Raw genomic sequence first — 19,708 nt, 5'->3', positions numbered from 1 at the left:
ACCCCCATGGTGTAGAAGTTCTAGCATCTATCTCAAAACTTCAGTGGTCACCTTTGTTTGTGAATCCAACAATTTACATATAACAGGGATGTTAAGATGATCAAGTTCCTTCTGCCTTTTTGTTCTTTCAACTTCATCACAAGATTATTCTTCATTCTTCAGAGTGAGATCTATGCTTGACCTTAAAATAAAGCCATTCTTATTAAGAAAATACATGCAATATCACATAATCCAAAAAAATTCACTGTCATATTGCAGGAAAGAATCAGAAGTTTTCTGCATAGTGATTTTACCCCAAACTTGTTCGCTGATTTTCAGTAAGATCCATTACTGCATAAGCAAGCATGATATATTAATTATATATAAAAAAAACAACTAAATCAACAACTGTAATACTTCCATTCAAACAAAGGGGACAGAAATGTCATAACAAGTTTTTTTAATTTTACTTTACATCACTTCTTAATAAGACGACATGAAACCTTTCCAGCAAGAATTGCCTATGATGGGTATCATAATGCAATACTGTGCAAGTAACAGCACTACGTACAAGATACAGCTGAGTTTCTTAAAGCTAAGATGAGTACTTTGAGGATTTGAACTATAAAAAAATTGAAGTGGCACCAATTAAGTGACTTTGAAGAGATATGCAGTTTCAGATGAGGCACATTGGCAGGAGGGCACCAAACCTGAAGAGGTTCACCCTACGCAAGTTCCCACCAGGTCATGGACTTCAGCTCAAGGCACTGTGCTTCGTAAGGAGGGAGGAGAGAAAGATTTCAGCAATACAAACCATGCAACCAATACAAATGATGGGACAAAAACTATATATGCTTCAGAGCAAGGCTTCTTAGCTTCAAAATTGTCTCTGTACATGACAGAAAACAGAAGGACTTTGGAGTTTTGGAGCTATGCAACAATCTAAGTGAAAACCAATAAACACTTAGAAACAGCAAAAAAATCTGAGAAAGACCATGGAATACTTCACCAAAAATCCTAGTAGGGCACAGAGCAGAAAAATATTCACATCACCTCCTGTTAGATAAGCAGAAGTTTTAGACAGACACACAGTGACAGTCAACACATTTCTGGAAAGTGACAGAGCTGCAATGTGCTGTAGGAGCTGGCAAGTTGTCCAGGTTTGGCACACCGGACAAGAGAGTTTACCTTTGTAACCAGGGTTCTCCTACACCAAAGTAACACAGAGTATCTTGTACAATTTACAGTATGGCTAATGCAATAAGCTTACAAATAACTACAGGATCCAAACCTGTAAAGGGATTTCCCTTTGCTGTTATTTACCCTCACCATCCCCATGTGCTTGAACAATGCTATTCCTCACTTCTTACTTTATTTCTCATACTAATCTCTACATCAGTAAGTATTACTAAGAAAGAACGAGAAGCAATGAAATTTGACACAAGATCTTTTAACTGACATTAAGGTGTGCCACATTTGTATATGGCTTATTTCCAGTAACTTTTCATACAGGTAAAATTAAAAAGAGAGGGCTGAGAGTATATAACCAAATGATCTGGGCATTACTCTGATGCTTTTTTCCTTGAAAATTCAAATGATCCCTGCAGGCAGCTGACAACTGCTAGAACTGTGGAATGTGCTCTTTGAACTGTACAAAACCCTTCAGCCTTTCGTGCATTGCTGCAAACAAAAACTGCCAAGTGCAATTATTTCTCAAATTTAATGTTACGGAAGTGTTGCACCATTTTTTTCACAGCTTTGAAAACAGCTATAAAAAAAGAAAATTTACAGGACTACTTCCCCACAGAAGTTATACATTGCATTTATCACTTTTTGTAAACAACTGATACAAATGAACCAGTCAAATCCCAAAGAGTGGCATTCTTTCTTTGGTGCAATTACAATTATATTTCTATGGGAAGAAACAAAGGAGTAAGTGGAAGGAGTCCTCCCAAGCATAGCTTTTCATCCTCTAGCCTTTTCAAAAGGAAAAAAAGAACCCACCAAAACATACCACAAAAGAAACCACAACGCATAAGCAGCAAACCACACTGAGAGAAAGACAGAAGCTTGAAAACTCGTATTTCACTTCACTCTTTTTTCTTAACCTACACTGCTGTATCTAGAGTTCCTACAAACACCCACATAATAAAAGTTAATTTGGTAAAAACAAGCACAGAGATCCAGATAATCCTGCATGCATCTGTAGTTCCAGTAAGAACTGCCTAGGTTTTGCACACAGTTGTATTCAACTTGTTGAACCAAAGGCAGATGAACCTTACTCATTGAGTACAGGCTTACTCTGTAATAGGACTTTTACTACTGACTTCAGCGATATCTGAAATTCTTAAACTAAAGACAACATTGAGGTATAACCAACTGCTCTTAGATAAAAGCTTCCACATCTGAAATAAATGTTACACAACCAGGAAGACACCCAAATTCAAAACAGTCATTTTTGTTTGGATTGCAGTTGGGCCTTGCTTTAGAAAGCAAGCTATTTAGTTCCAGAGTAAACCTCATTACAATTCAGACTTGAGGTGGAGAACTGTCTACACATGAATTCCCAAAGCACACCGAAACTCCTAGGTCTTGTCCAAGATCCGTCGCCCTCACCCACACATTAAGGTAGGCACAATATCCTGTTTCAAAGCAGGAGAAAGGACCTTCAAGCAGCCAGATTCAAGCAGTGAAACAGTCCATATGAATGTAAAATCCAAACACAATCCTTTACTGATCCAAAATGAAGATGAGCCACTGCCCACTGCATGGCAAAAACGAACCAAAAATAAAACAAAACAAATAAAAAATATAAAGAAAATAAAAAATAAAGGAGCTTGACTCTTTAACTTGACCATGTAGACAGAATGGATCAAATGAAGGCATGTAATATACTTACAGCTTCTTCAGATTTAGTTAGGGCCAAGAATTAGAATCAAAATGTGTCTAGCATCTCCTGTTGGTTGCTACATCCACACGGAATCAAGGCACAAGTCAGTGACAGGCAGCAGCCCCCCTCTCACTGCATTCCTGCAGGTGACAGGACAGACACTCACCCTGCAATTTTAAGATACACCTCCTCAGAAGCAGAACATGCTGTGCTGTAACCCACTGATCGATTCACCACGGAGGTTGTTCAGTGGTGCACTGTGTGACCTGGTGTCACTGAGTTCTACGATGCTATAGAAGAGGTGTCCAAAACTGTGACAACTTACTTTCATTTCAGAATTAGAAGAGAGGCACAGTACTGCTTCAGCACAGGTAACACCCTGTTGAACACCTCAGAATCACAGAATGTCTCAAGTTGGAACCTTGCCACATCCTGGATGCTATTCACATGTTTGCATCAAACACAGACATGTCTGCTATTTAAAAAAAAAAAAAACACATTAGATTTGGTGGGGTTTTTTTAGGTTCTTTGTGGTAAAGAATCTTGGTCAAGCTTCAGTGTTAACATGACTTATAAAAACACCAAAGAGCAGACCACAGAACTGCCAGTGATGAACGTAATTGCATTAAGAAGGATGTGGCCTTCAAGATCATGGTAAACCAAGCCAATGCAAGCAAAACTTGTACTGGAGAAATTGAAGTGAATTTTGAATTAAAGAAGGCAATGGTACTGTTTCTCTTTGTTGATCTTTCCATCAGGGCAGGAAAAAGCACAGTAATAAGCATGTTCATGGGATTTTAAAAGCATTCCATGTAAAAAGCAACAAAACATAAAGTCCATTCTTTGCAGCCTGAGCCAGAAGACTGGCCTGAGGGAGGCACAAGAGCTAGGCAGAACAAGCAAGACACACAGTTGTTCTTTCTAAAAAGTTACAAAGCAGAGTTAAAAAGAGAAAAGTCTGGCATCACAGCAACCCCTTACAACCACTACAAAAGAAACAAAATGTCATGAAGCTGTGTCAGGGGATATTTAGGTTAGGTATCTGGAATTAGGTTCTTCACCTAAAGGGTCTTTGGGCACTGAAACAGGATCCCCAAGGAAGTGATCACAGCACCAAGCCTGACAGAGTTTGAAAAGTGTTTGGACAATGCTCTCAGGCACATGGTGTGAATCTTGGGGATGTCCTGCGCAGGGCCAGGAGTTGAGTTTCAATCAACCTTGTAGATCCCTTCCAGCTCAGGACTGTTCTATGCTTCTATGAAAAACATACTATTTTGATATGAGTTTCTAACATCGTTAAAAAATAAAAACTTATAAAGAAAAGAAATCATTATTTTACCTTTGATATTTTTAAGCTTTTTTTCAAACAAACAAAGTGGAACATCTCAAAGTCTTACTATTCTTTTACCAATAAGGCAAGCAAATATTGGGATTTACAAGAGCAAAATCAATAGAAGGGCTTGTTGAAAACCCTCTTAAAATAGGCATGATGAAATCAATTGTTGTGAAGAAAAGCACTTTAGTAGTGATTTGCATAAGATCAATGATGTCTCATTGTCAAGATGTAACAAGACTGTTTCTAAATTTCTTAAATGCATCTCATTGCTGACATCACTCTAAATACCTAGATGCCACAATGGTAGAAATCGTTTACATCTGAAAGTGCTTTCATATATTGCTTATGTGGGAAGAACCAGAGAGGTATGTGGGAAGCAAACATGGGATAATCCATTCCTCATGACTGTTTCCCCAAACTTAACAGAAATTTGCCTAATACCAGTCATTCCTCTCTTGACACAAAAATTTCAAACTCGTCGCTCTGCACGGAAGCATCACTGAATGCTGTCTTACCTTTTTCACTTCCTAAAACATGACTGATAAAAAGAAATCTGAAAACAAACATTTTCCCTTGGGTTGAGGAGTTCAATGCTAAACTTTAGCCTAAGGCACATTTCAAAGCCAAAATGTTAATCCTTGGGTGGGGGGTGCTGGTGTTATGTTTTTGATGGTTTCTCATTTAGAACAGTTGTGATACAAGCGTCTGTAATCTCCTAACAAGAATATCTTCTTTCCTCAAACTCTAGGAGGAATGCCCTGTTGCAGTGTCTACTCCTGCAAGTAAATAAAATCAACACAACGGGTAGCCCATAGCTTTGGTACTGCACTGGATAAAAGGTAGTGGCTATAGCTGTGACTGAAGTGAGTTAATACCTTAATATTGTAAAAGACAATAACCAGAAAAAGAGGACTCCAAAATTTTACTATGACCTATGATAAAAGAATTCACTAATGGTCTCTGCATTCCAGATACCAAGTCTTGTATCATCTTTCTGAATTTTTCCCAAACAAAAAAGCCAGCAAAGTCCACTAGAAGCCGGCCAAATGAGCAACATATCTCATCCAGAGGGCAGTTAACTGTAAAATCAAAGAATATATGAACTACCAAGAGTAACTATTTCTGGAAGGGGCCCTCCACCTAGAATAAGAAAATAGAAACCAGTCACAAATTCAGAAAATGCCTTCAGATCCCCTGATAACAAACCATAGTTATTTCAAAAGGAATGAACCCCCTCCCTTGCTTTGTTTTATCTTATCCTACAAGCCCCTCCCAGTCCAAGTGTATTTCTCTTCTGTGGGCTGTCAAGGTTGTCGAGAAGAGGGCCATGTGTTTTGCAGAGTTGCTGAAGTTCAGAAGATTCATGAATTAGAGAAAGTTTAAGGTCAGAAAGGACCATTAGATCATCAAGTCTGACTTCCTATAATATGACAGACTATAAAATTTCAGACAGTTACCTTATTATTGAACCCAAACACTTAAAGCTGATTGAAGAATGAATTCTGTTTTAGCTAAAACAATTGTTTCATGACATACTTTCTTTTTCTGTACCAGATTAAAGAGCTCTCCAGAGCACTAGATATTTTCTCTCTGTGAAGGTATGCTGTAATTAAGTAATTTCTCAAACATCTTTTTGATAAGGTAAACAGACTGATCTTAAATATTTCACTGCAAGGCAATTTTCAAGCTCTTAAATCACTTTCATAATTGTTTCTGGCACCATCTCTAATTTTCAAAAAGGTATTTTCTTTTAGATGTGGCCAGAAGAAACATAAGCTGAAATACAGTCTGTTTACCAATGCAGTATAAAAAGATAAATTCACATATTTGCTGACATTTGGCTGCTTGTACATCTAGCACAGTCCTTTATCTCTTGAATAGCATACTGAGTTTTCTTCTCTCAGGAAAAAAGTAATAAAAATTATAGGGGGGTTTGTGACCAAGTAGTGCAAGGAAGTATCAGCAGAACTTGGCAGTAACAGCCAACTTTAACGATCTGGTCATCTTTTTGGAAAGGACACAGCAAGATACAGGCTATCCAAATATGTGTGAGCAACCATTTTTAGTACAGAAACTGAGGAAAACACACAAAGCAAAAAATGTTTTAGATTATACTTCAATTCACTGGAAATGTGAAAATTGAGGAGGGCACCTTGGTTGAAAGAAACTGTAACATGAGAGAATTCCCATTTCTAAGGATGGGAAGGAAAAGGGAGACTAGGAGAATAAAGTCAATGAAGATTACAGAAAAGGACTTGGATAAATTAACTGGTGGCCAGGATCCTGTAAAAGGTAACTCGAAGGGAAGAAGAAAGAGTTCAAGAGAGATCACAGCTCCATCAAGGAGTAACATTTACAGCATAATGTGGAAGTAAAGTAAAATGTGGAAAAAGGGTACATCATAAGCTCTTCAAGGGCCTGCAACTTCAGGAAAGCAGAGGTCTGTGAACACAAGCAGGTGAGAGAGAAAAATATGGCAGTACAGGGACAAAGTCAGAAGGGCATAAAGAGAAAGTGAGCGGTAACTTAAAAAAAAAAAAAAAAAGAATTAGTAGCAAAAAATGCATTTTTTACATTCCTTAATAGTAATAGGAAAATTCAAGAAAGCGCTGATCAGGCTATTTGCAGAAGAATCAAAGACATATGTTTTGCTTAAGTCTTTAGTATAAGAGACAAATACAATCTGATCTCTAAAACTAGTGACAAAAGGGACAAAACGTTAAGAGTAAAACAAACAGGGAAACCAGATGACAAGACACTGCAATAAGTTAGATGCTGTCAGATGAGTTCAGCCTAACCAAGCTTACTTAGGTTAGGTAAAACCATGATGTCAGCCTGTGCTCTGAAGCCAGTAGAAGAACACCAAACTCCAGTATTTCCAACGCCTGACTGCACTGAAATTTTGCTTATCCATCACATCTATATCTACTCAAAAGCAAATCAGCGAAATTTTAAGAGTTTATATTATCTTTATTTTTGAAATTCATTCTTAACTCCAATCAAACCAGTGACTAAGGTCTCTGACCATGAACAACCACATTACTTCAATATGTAGAACATCTAAATACAGTGCAAGGGACTCTACAAGAATTAATTGAAATTCCCTCACTGGCATTAGCAACTTTTCAGAGCTTTAGAGAATGGATGGAGTTCCAGAAAAATGAAGAGGGAGAAATACAGTCCCTGTCATAAAAAGCTGCAAAAAGGAGGTAAGAAATGATAAATTTTTCAATTAGTTTCAGTTTCTGAAATATTTCTTGAGAAAACCAAGACCAACAAGACTTCATTTTTTTTCTTTACAACAAGAAAATAAATACCTGTCAATATAGTTTTGTCATGACCAAAATTTGGCAAGCCAATTAAATTTCTCCTTCAGTAGAAAAAAAAGGTTTTTAATGGGAAAGAAGCAGCGGATGACACATAAAAAGAAGGGGATGACTCATAAAAAGAATAAAAGGAAACAAGGACTAAATTAAACTATTTTAAGGCTAATACAAAATGTGTTCAAAAATTTGATGTAGAGACTAGAAATAGAAGAAAGATGCTATGAATGGGGCTCAGCAGGGGTCCATCCTGGTCTAGTGTACTGCGTGTTTTTCTTTCGTAACTTGGATAATGGAATGTCATTCATATAGAAACTGTACTTTTAAAAATTTCAGATGATGCTAAGTTTGAGAAAGACAGAAAAACACTGTTTTTTCCTCCATGGGATGCACCAAAAGTAACAGGAAGTACATTTAAAGATGTACACACATGAAAATAAATTTTAACAATTTTGAGGAGCTTTTAGGAACTGTGAGTCAGTTCTGAAGTAGCTGAACTCACAATTACACCAAACCTATTTTAAAACACATAATCACTTGACTGTGTGGCATCCCAGAGCAACAACAGCTCATTCAGTGCACTGTGCTTAGACCTGTGTTTCAAAATATATCCCATTCTCTCCTTAACTGTCTTTCTCTTTTCAACTCTGCATTAAGTGAGAATTAACGGAGAGCCACTGACATAGACTGAAAGTTGTCAGCTATTCAGTTCTGACCACTCCACCAAGAACACTTTGTACTCCCAAGTGTTGGTGATTCTTGGTCATAACTGCTAGGACAGAGTGAGCCAGCGCTACCACCAATATTTCAGCACTCCTGGCATAACTAGCAGGAGACCTTAACTTGCTGGGATCTTACCTGTGAACTTTCTCGGAACATATGGACATCTCATTCATCCCACCCATGTAGCTGAGCACAGGCTTTATGAAAGCATGCCCAGACATGAGGGCTTCAGGTTACCCTCACCTTCTACTCCTGTTATTACAGGCCCTGTCCCCATCTTTATTGCAGGTCCCCTTTAAGAACTGAAAGGCCACAATGAGGCCTCTCCAGAACCTTCCTTCTCCAAGATGAACAACTGCAGCTCCCTTAGCCTTTTCTCATAGCAGAGGTGTTCCACTCCTCTGATCATTTTTGTACCTCTCTTCTGGACAGCTCCAAGTCTTTCCTGTGTAAAGGACCCCGGAGCTGGATGCAGTACTCCAGGTGGTGTCTTATGTACTCCCCATGAAGCCACCAGACATGGCCCAGATGGCTGGCACTGCGTGCTGTGCCAGGACAGCCTGTAGATACAGCGACCGTAATTGTGCTGAGACAACTGAGCAAAAGCACTGGTGTATTAGAGGCCCGTGAGAAAAATGTTTGGACTGATGGACTGATGCCCATTTAACTGAGGCAGCACAGAATACGTGAATACATTGAATGAATGCTGACTACTTGCTTTTTATGAAATAAGAAGTGTATGTATTTGGTTAATAAAATAGAAAATACACTTTCCAGGAATTTAAAAGAAAAAAAATTTTAAAAATATGTTATGCAAATACACTAGTGAAGAATTTAGGAAAGGCATCTCAGAAGACAAGAATAAATACATAACTTGATCAATTAAAAAAAAAAATAAGACACTAAGGCTTATAATACTTGTTATTCCTTTTCACTGAAGTAAAATATCAGCAAAACTATGAAGTGAAACTAAATGGCTTCCTATTTTCTTGCATATTGAATTATAGATGCTCTTTACCTTCTAAGGTGAAATTGCTTCTTTGTATTTCCATAATCTGATTCTATCCTGATCATCTATTTGATCTTTACCAGATAATGAAAAACAAGCAGAAGAAAAAAACATTTCCCTACACATAGGCTGTCAAGGTATTAAAAACTACTGCTTCTGGATTTCATATCCAGAGGTTTCCTAGACACCCTCCATTATTCTGTCCATCTTTGATGCATATGTAGTGTGGTCAACTTAATGCTGCTATTGAAAACAGAATTTTGCATTTCTCAAATGAAAGCAAAAATACAAAAACGCCCAAATATTGCATCTATGGGAGTTTTTTTGCATTTAATTTCTGAGGTTCCTTTTAGGGAAAAAGTCCTTAAGGCAATATAAGCACTTAATCCAACTCAAATACTAAAGAGGACATAACCTTTTAAATCATCTTAAATATTTACGATGCCATAAGCTCTTAAACTTCCTGGAATACTTAGCCTTCCTTAAAACCTCACAGTACTCAAAGTCCCTTGAGCAACGTAAGCACCTAAACTGCTTCAAATCCTTTCAAAGGACACAACCTTTAAACCAACGTTGTGTCTAATTTTTAGAAATATTTTTGTTTCTTCAGGCACAATTCTGCCTGGTTTTGTCCACAAATCATGTAACTATTCAAGGACTATTCACATGCTTCCCTTGACACAATACTTCTATCTGATGGAAGGCCTATGCATGAAAGATATAAAACACCCTGCCAACACTGGGAAAGTCAAGGCAAGTAATGCAAAAGATCCCCTTGGTCCAAAACCTGGCCAGCTTCAACTTCACTAGAAGTGAAGTAATAGAAACGCAAGACAGTGACCAAAGCCTTCACGGTATCGTGTTCGTATCTCTACATGATGTCTGGCAATGAATCAAACTAGGTTCATTGTATTTCCCCATTAGCTTATGATAGCAATCAAGAAATTGCAAAATTGACATCTTCAACAACAGCAACAAATGTGATCTCTGGATGGGAACCCAGCACTAAGTACTAAGAATAGAACCGGAATACAAGCCACACTTGTAGTGTAGAAGTACTCAGCTAAAATATTACAACCACACACTGCTTCAGGACTTTAATCCTTCACGATGATGTCATGTCCCTATTCATTTTCTAACCTGATTTATTTTTTTAACAACCATTCGGTGAACTTAAGTCACTCTGTTTCCTTCCTCCATGAGCCCTTTAGATAGGTCTGGAGGGAGTGGAAAAACATTTCCGAGTAAAGCAACCTCACACACAAGATTGAGAGGCAAAAGCCCCCTTTCCAGAATTTCCCCATTCAGGCTTTCAGCGTTTCCTTATACTCTAGGAAGGGAATCATCTGTGTTTACACGGAGCCTGGTGAGCAACTACAACATTGTGCAAACACTATAAAGTCCACTTTACCAATTTTTTTTATTTACTTGGTAACATTATCAGTTGGTGTTAAATATTTGATTGCCACATCCTATAGTGGCTGGTCTAACACTACTGAGAGTTAATGAGTATTTCATAACTAATGCCTTCCTGTCATTCAGTTAGTCTCAAACTGGTTCCCCTAAATTGTTACCAACTCTTCTTTTTCTCCTTTTCCTGGGTATCTTTTACATATATTTACAAACTGCCTATTTCCTTACATCCCATGTTACCCAGTTCCACCCATGAGTACAAAAAAATGTACAAAATTTTCAGCTATTTGCATAAGCACAACCATTTAAGAAATAATGCTAAAATTAGTGGAAGTTTAAATTGTTTAACTGCAGGCTACAATGGAAACGTGTTGGCTTTTCATAAATATAGTAACATAGTATTTGGTTTTTTAGCTTTGGCACCTGTGGCATTTGAGAAGCAGCATCTTACTAGTTCACAGTGTTCTACCAAAGTAACTATCTACTGGCTCAGTTTGAAGAGCACAGGAATGGGTAAGTCATTGTCTCAGTGCCATACGTATTGCCATGGGACCAGAATATTGGCTGATGGGCCAAAAGCAGACTTTGATAGCCAAGAGCTCATAAATCATGTTTAAATGTCCAGTGAAGACCTACAGACACCAGCATGTAGCAATCTCCCTGACAAAGACTGACTAGGATAGAGAAACACTAGAAATGCACACAAAATCAGAAACCTGGGCACAAAGCAGTGAGACTAAATGCATCATCTTTCAGGCAACAATGAGAGTAGTATGTACTACAACCAATGCCTTGTCCAATGAACTACTTCATCAAAATTGCTGCTATCAGCAATACCCCTCACTATGTGCTGTACTAAATACAGCACAATATGCATATACTTTTGTGCATGCACACATGCACACGTATGTGTGTGTATATATACATACAGCTTATTACAACACAGAAAATTATAGAAGGTTACAATGGAAAGATTATCAAATTTGGCTTTCAGTATTACCTTCCATTTTTTCCCTAACTACTGATAAATAAGGTGTAACTTCGCCACTGATTTTTTTATCATATAACCATAGAAAAGGGAGTTGAAAATTACAGCCCTCCACTGGTCATCCAGTTCTCCTCTTTAAGACATCTGTCCAAAGTGTGCTTTAGAAATGTGAATAAAGAAGGTGGAATCAAAAACTCCTAAGAACACCCTGTAAATGATAGTTTCAATAGAAACAGACTAGGTAAAAACAATTTCTCCTTCACCACAGTTTTAGACATACAAAACGAAAATATCCCATTGGTCACAGAAGTACATGTGATTATGAGAAAACATTTTAATTACAGAAGAGATGTGGAGATGGGCAGACAACAAAGCAACAGAGACCCTCCACAGTTACAGACTCTAAAATACTATCTGAGAAAAAAATGGAAATATTACGTTACTCAGAAAGTTACATGAAAGGGTGGGTTTTTTACAGACTTCTTTATGACAAGGATCCCCATGGTCTTACATAACTAAGAAAACATCAGCATTAGGAAATAGTAGAATCCAACAAAAATGGCCTTGCACAATAGAACAGCTGGAGCTGAACACTTTACATGCATGTGGGATATGCTTCAAGATACTTTACTTCATACTAGTGTATAGGTTTGGTACATTTTTCAAGTACTTGCCCTTGTTTAGCTTCATCATCAGCAAGGTTCAATGAGAGGCTGGTCTATCCTGATAATTCTCAAGTGCAGTCCTGATTTGAACTAAAATACTAAGAGATGCTGCAGAAGCCAAATAATACTAAGATGGTAATCATTCTTGTTCCAGGTATAAGACCACATTATTTTTGTTTTCTATGGCAAATTTCTTCTGCTGTGGCAGATTTATATCTTTTCTTTCTTTAGACAACTGAGTATTTACAGCCATATGCAGGAACTCAGCTTAATAAGCAAACTCCAGGAGCAACTTGTTGGCAGACAATGAAGAGCTTTGTAGTTTAACTGTAGGGCTTCAAAATGAATTTCTCCAAAGACACGGAGGTCTCAACTTCAAAATACCCAAAGGCTTCTATTTCATCATGAATTGTAGAGGACTTTACAGTAATGTATGCATGTTAGGGGATTTAGAATGATAAACTTCAACATGCATGCATCAAACTACTGCAAAATCAAGTAAAAATCTAGAAAAATTTGATCAGAGTCACTGATTTTTGCAGGTGAAAAATTAGAAGTACATGCTTTACTAACATATGGCTGGGGATTGTTCATATGAATGCTCAGTTTCAGATAGTTCATCTGGAGCCCATCTTCCCCCATGTTCAACATTTTCATCAGAAACAAGAACTGAGAGATAATGAACTCTTGGGGGAAGGTTGATGACCTTGATTCTGCTCTCAATAACTGTCTCAGAAACCATTTATCGTATCTTGCAAAAATGCAGGTATAAGATGCACCCTGAGAATCAAAATACCATTTAACTGCTCCACTGAAGAGCTCTTTCTCCCTAAAAGACCTGATGACAGACCATTTTTTCCCCTGGGCTAAGATACCAGCTAAAACTGTGATTCTTTCTCTGTCAGAGTAAAATTAGGGGAAGGAGGTGGAGAGAAAGGGGATCACATTTTAGTTTTATTCCACTGATGCTGCCGCCTGTCAGTAAAAGATGAAGGGCTGAAATCCCATCAGTCTGGATTTGCAGATCTGAGGATGAAGAATTAGTATTTTTCTGTTTTTGCAGAAAACTCCTTGATGTATGGCTCCATTATTGAATGTTAACAGCTTCGGTTTAAATTACAAATGAGGTTCTATTAGCATAACCCGTACTTGGTTTCTATTTAAAAATATGATTTTCGCCAAAATTGTGTCAGTTGAGAACCTAAATGTTTTCATTTGTGCCTACAGATAAAGGAGAAAAGCAATTTTACATTTCACTAACTCAAAATATGAGGTCTAGAATGGTAAAATATTAAAGAACACTTTTAAGATACTGTTGGTATCTCCTTCAACAGGAGGGGCAAGAGGTGAATGAATGGTGTTTAGGAATGGTGTACCAAAGGCAGACATAAACAGGCAGCAGCGCTGAAGGGGCAAAACCCAAAGCATCTTTTACAATTGTCTCTCCAAAACAATTTTTTAAATAAGATTATTTTAAAAGCCCTAAATTGCAACGTGAAATAACTGTTTAATTAGCTTTGTTTAATTAGCACCATGTATGTTTTCATCAAAACACACTACACAGCAGATGGTTTCTGCTCTTATACTTTTCAACTATAGCGCTTGTGTCTCACCCTTGAAAAGTTGTTTTTGATTAATGTACCTCCTACCGACGGTTTTAACACATAAAAATATGCTGGTTTTCTGACATATACATGCATCAGCATATCAGAACTCATGAAATTGTTACTCTAAATGGCCAGGTTCCAACTGCACTGTTTGCACAACGTTATCTTCTGTAATATTACACAGCGCTTCAAGATGTACAACAGCAAAGAGAACCAACAGCCTGAGCCAACTATCACTGCAAACAGCCAGGCTGTTTGGGAGGATTTTGGTGTTGGAATGCTTATGCTGGAGTTACTGTCTGCCCAGACCAAGTCAATCTGTTTCTCTATGCCTTATGATCTCCATGTGGAAAATACTGACACTTCCTGAATTACCTGTGTGCAACAAAGGTACAGTAACCAACATACCATAAAAATGAGATGGTATTTCTGCACTCAACCCACCCAAGTCTTAGCAGTGCTCCACAGTGGGTTAAGGTGATACCTAATTCACTGATGTTTTCTATAAAGTTCTTTGAAATCCTCAGATGAAATGCAGTGTGTTATTAATATTATCACGTTATGACTTATGCCCCAAAGGATCTCACCGTGCTTTGTTAGCTGTATACAAGAATCCCTTTATTACCATCCAAATGCTTCTATCTCTGAAGCGTAACAGTGCAGCTGTTTGCCAATAGACAATTCTTTATAAACATTTACTGATCTTATATGAAAAATATTCTGTTCCACTACAAATGTATGTTTCACACCATTTCCAGTTCCTGAACAGCTAAATGCCAGTAAACTGTAACTGCACACAGGATACCAGACTCTATAAAAACGTCATTTTAGCAAAAGGCATCTGCTTAGCTGGCATCCTTATTTAGCCTATCATGCAGCTTTCACTCACACCACAGGAAAGATCTCTCAAATCAAAGTAATACGACTCTACCTCTCACAAAGTAGAAAATGAATGAAATTGACAGTCAGAATGGCTAAGGTCCAATTAATTGATGCTCTCAACCAATTCAGGAATCTAATCCAAAATCCTCTAGAGAAAAGAGACCTTATATAGGCTGAAGAAATGAAGACATGCTGACAAAAAGTTTCCTTTTCTCTCTTCCTTGTTTGCAACTTGAGACAAGATGCATAATACATAGGTAGTTTTAGAAGAACTATCAATACATACTTATACTTTCTAAAAATGCCTGCAACAATCAAAACATCTTTCCCTTTTCCCTATTTGAAACTTCAGGTTGCTTTTAAATTTTGAGTCAGAATAAGAGCATGATAGGAACTTGATTCACTTGCTACATGGAATGGGATTGAGCCCATGTGAAATTTTCTATTATTAAAAAGCCCCTGCTGACATAGATGCCTATGCTGTGGAAAAAACTCTTCTGTTAACTTTGATGCAGTCATTAATGTGTTTCTTGAACAGATACTCCTCAGGTTTCTGTACTCAGATTCATTCACTGAACCCAGATATTCTCAGCCTGCTGGATCTCAGTTTAACCCTCACACAGGGTTAGGACAAAGTGTCATAAAATGTATAGTTCAATAAAAATAGGCACAGTTCTTCAGTACTCAAACATCCTCTGTTTAGTGGCACCTTGGCTGAACTGCCCTTTTCATTTGCTCCAAACTAGGGTCTTCTGGGTTTTCTGTGATAATGCATAAAATTCCATTCAAAACTAAGTGTTCTTAAACTTGCAGAAGGATAGGAACAATACAAACTCAATCCAAATAAAGTCGGGCAATCTCATAAGCTTGAAAAAAACAAAGCCCATGAAACTTGTTTCAACTACAAAAAGAGACAGCTTGCCAGCTTCAGTGAAGCTTTGTGTATTTACCAGTGAGAATCTTGGCCAGCAAGTACTGATGTAACAGTGTTTCTAAGGGAAATATTTTGTTATTGTTTAGAACACATAACTTAGTGATACTGAGATACAAACATTGGTCAATGCTATTTTGTGAAAATATTAGAAGGAGTAGGCAGAGAAAATAAAAATTATTAACATGAGGTCATCTCCATTCTCTAAGCACTTTCTTTAGGCCAATTTACAAGCACTCTTTTTAAAAACAAATCACTTCCTCAGCCAAATGCAGATTCAAGGAGTCAGTATTTGCTGTAGTTTTACACTAGAATACACGCATGCTGCAACTATGCAATACTGAATGAAATGTGCCACTTTAAATAACAACGAAAAGATGGAAACAAAATGAAAAGAGACCCCTCAGGTACAAAATGTAATGTTCAAAGCGAAATTACAACTGAAAGAAAAGTTTTATACACCCCAATAAGGGTTAATCAGTCAACCATGAGCGGAAGTACAGAAACAGTGCTTACCGTAAGCAGTCCTGTGCATTTCTGAACAACAGGACAATTATAACTGAGACCATCTTTGAAGCATATTCAACTCTTGTCCATAGTCTCATCACAGTGATGTTAAAAACATGTATGAGATAAGTCTAGGTAAGTCTAGCCCTCCAAGGTAATAATTCAAATACATGGCAGTTAGACACAAAAAGACATCTAATAATAAATTACACCACAATTTCTATGTCATATGCCTACATTTTAGCTAAAAAGCAAAGAGAGCTAGCATACATCACTTCTAATGCCTTTTAGACACATTCAACTATTCCATGGCAAGAAAGTCCTCCCCACATACAGCCCATACCCATGAAAAGTGGGACTGAAGGAGGTGCTATGCTATTATACTGGGTTAGCCAATGTAGTTGCCATTACTCAAGTATAGACAACAGTTTAAATTACTAAGGAAATCTAAAATACTTCAATACAAATGGAAAACAGCATTTCATCACAATCTCATTTAATAGAACACATTATCAATTAGTTGATAGTAGAGCAAATTGTTTCAAATTGGAAAGCCACCTAAATTCTTGCTCTTAAATCAACTAGAAGTGCAATTTTGTCTGTTATATTAGCACCAGATTTTTTCAATCTTCTGTTGCAAGCTAAAAGGCAACAATGCCAGAATTTCATGATACATCTGTTTTACTACCTTATTAGAAATCAAGTAATGACAGAGTTAAAACATTTGCATTTCTTAACCTAGAACCCAAATGTAAGAAAACACCCACAATCTATTGATACTTCATATTTAATATTAAAATGGGGCTTGAAGTGCATTGCTTTAATGGTAACACACAATATCTAAGAGATATGGAAAATGTCCTTTTAATAAAATTGTACGTATCACCATAACCGTAATAATTTTTTAAATAATTTTGTTTACTACTGTGAGAGCAGGATGCTCTTGTCAATGTCAGTGATATCATTTCTGCCTCTTAAGTCTCAAATTATGTCACATGAGATGGAATTTATCTGTCTTAATGTTTAATACAAAAATTAAAAGTCTAAATTTGTGCCAGTCACCTTAGGTTGCTTTTATTGCCAGTGACAAGAAACAGGCATCTCTAAAGAAAGAACTGTCTCATCTAAAGACAGAAATAAAAAGAGTCTATGGGAATCCTCCCCTGGAAGTCTCCATCTCTCTTCACTGACTAAAGAAGCCTATCGTGACCAGCTCAGATTTATACTACCTGTATTTTTAGATGGCTAACATCATGGGAAATTAATCCCACTCTTGACACCCTTCTCAAATAGCATTTGGGAAAATTAAGCATAAAATGCAGAAAACCAGAATTACCAACAAGTGTAAGAATCAAAATACTCTGTCCCAGAAAAATTCAAAAAACAAGACCCTCTTGTGAAAATAGCAGGGGATCTGTAAATTTGAAATGTCATACAGTGTTTGATCTCCAAGCCAGGACAGACTCAGTCATTTCTAGAAGATTAAGAATATACAGGGAATGTTTTCAGAATATGCTGACAAAGTAATATGCCTCTTCTGAGTATGAGTAAGCAGCAGTTTTCAAAAGCTTATAATTCAGCACAAGAAGGACAGACATTCAGAGGCATGGCAAAAGACACATCTTATAACCCATTAAAGCTTCCCTTTCAAATTCCAAGTCCATGCTCAAAAGCAAAGAAGAGGTCACAGACCTTTTTTTAGTCCGTTTTATTTTCCATTTTCAGGAATGATACACCCATCTCACAGAAACTTTTGCAAAGACATTCAAACTATAGCAAAACTGTGGGCAGAAAATGTCTGCCAAATTAATTGAAGTTAAAATTCAAGAAAGCTGGCACTTGAAGAGAGTCCCTTTCTCCTAAGTATTTCAAAACACAAGGAAGCCCCTCAATCACACATTCATAGAAGATAGAAGGCTATGTTGTGAAGTCTCACTGTACATTTGCCGAGGTTTTACATGTTTGCCTTGGCATCCTCTTGAATTATGGATTGCCTCAGAATGGCCATTTGCAAGTAACTGAAAACAGAGCTTATAATGAAATTCTTAAGTCACTTTATAGGTCTCATTGATCTCTAAAAACACTTCAGGAAGACAGCTATTTCTATTGCGGATTAATGGAGCTTGCCTGCAAGGCTTTGTTCCTAGTTATGTCTTTTTTTTTTTCCCAAGCACAAAATGATACTAAAAATGTATCTTTCTTGCCATGGATCAAGTGAAAAAGACGCTATTTTTAAACATCTTAAGTCCCCATCATGTGACTGTTCACATCACGTGAAACCTGGTGTTAATTCAAAGCTAGAAGATAATTTCACAGACTTCAATGTGATTTTCATAGTTATAATCACAAGTCTTTAAATATAATTTAACACATTTTAGAAAGCTTGCAAATTCTGCCACGTCTCATTTTAGCCAAAACTTAAGGAAAATACTAAACTGAACTAAATACTTAAAATAGAAATTTTTTTTAAAAAATTAATATCATAAAACAAAATAGGAGAATATTTCTGATTTTGCTTACCTATAAATATCCCCAAAATCATAGAATAGCTGAAATTGGAAGGGACCTCAGAAGCTCATCGAAACGAAACTTCTGATCAAGAAGAGTCAGATGCAGGAGGCTGCTTGTCCCTTTGGGTTTTGAGCATCTCCATAGATGGGGATTCTACAACCTCTTTGGGCAAGCCTCTCCAGTGTTTGACCATCCTCAAGATAAGGAAGTTTTTTATATTATGTTTCAATGGAAACATAACTTAATAATCTGTATGCAGTTTGTACCCACTGCCTCTCATCCCGTCACCAGGTGGCAATGAGAGAAGTCTAGCTCTGTCTTCTTTACACCCTCCCATCAGGTATTTACTGTGAGAATGAAATGTTATTCAGTATTTCACTGTTCAGGAGACAAGGATCTTGTGCCTAAATTAGTCCAACCACTATCACCCAACCTACATATCATGTTTGGTGCTATACAAAATTAGGCTAGCATCTTCAGAATTCAGAAATTATGTATGTATATATGAATTATACACTATCATGCCTGCACTATAAATCACAATAGAACACCTGCTTACTTTCTAGCCACTTATGACCATTTACTGGTTTTGGAGACCTGAATTTTAACTTACAAAGGACACAAAAGACTGCTCTATCACAGTATGAAATGCACAACAAAACAGTAGTTTCCCATTAGATAATAAGTAAGGGTGCCTCATACACATTTTTTAACTCTTATAAATGGCAATGCACTAAAAATATCTATAAGGTCTGAGACTATAGCTCACCAAGGAATTTAAGCTGCAGAAACTAGCACAGCTGCTGTCATGTGCTCCCCCACACTTTTAGCTGCTAATTCCCACCCCCATCACCCTTTGTACCAGTGACAGCACTTGGACAGCCATATGGAAGAAGGCTGAGATAAACCCAACTGAAAACAAAACCAAATAAATAATTAGCTAT

General features: G+C 37.2%; 1 protein-coding gene across 1 annotated transcript in view; it reads right to left on the bottom strand.

Annotated features, from left to right (window-relative positions):
* FOXP2 (forkhead box P2) overlaps positions 1–19,708 on the bottom strand; it is a 413,000-nt gene that overhangs the window by 328,696 nt on the left and 64,596 nt on the right. The window lies entirely within an intron of this gene.

Source organism: Corvus hawaiiensis, chromosome 4, assembly GCF_020740725.1.
Source record: "Corvus hawaiiensis isolate bCorHaw1 chromosome 4, bCorHaw1.pri.cur, whole genome shotgun sequence".
In the NCBI taxonomy this organism is placed as follows: domain Eukaryota; kingdom Metazoa; phylum Chordata; class Aves; order Passeriformes; family Corvidae; genus Corvus; species Corvus hawaiiensis.
Note: the sequence above shows the minus strand (reverse complement) of the source record. Positions and strands in the feature narration are given on the sequence as shown.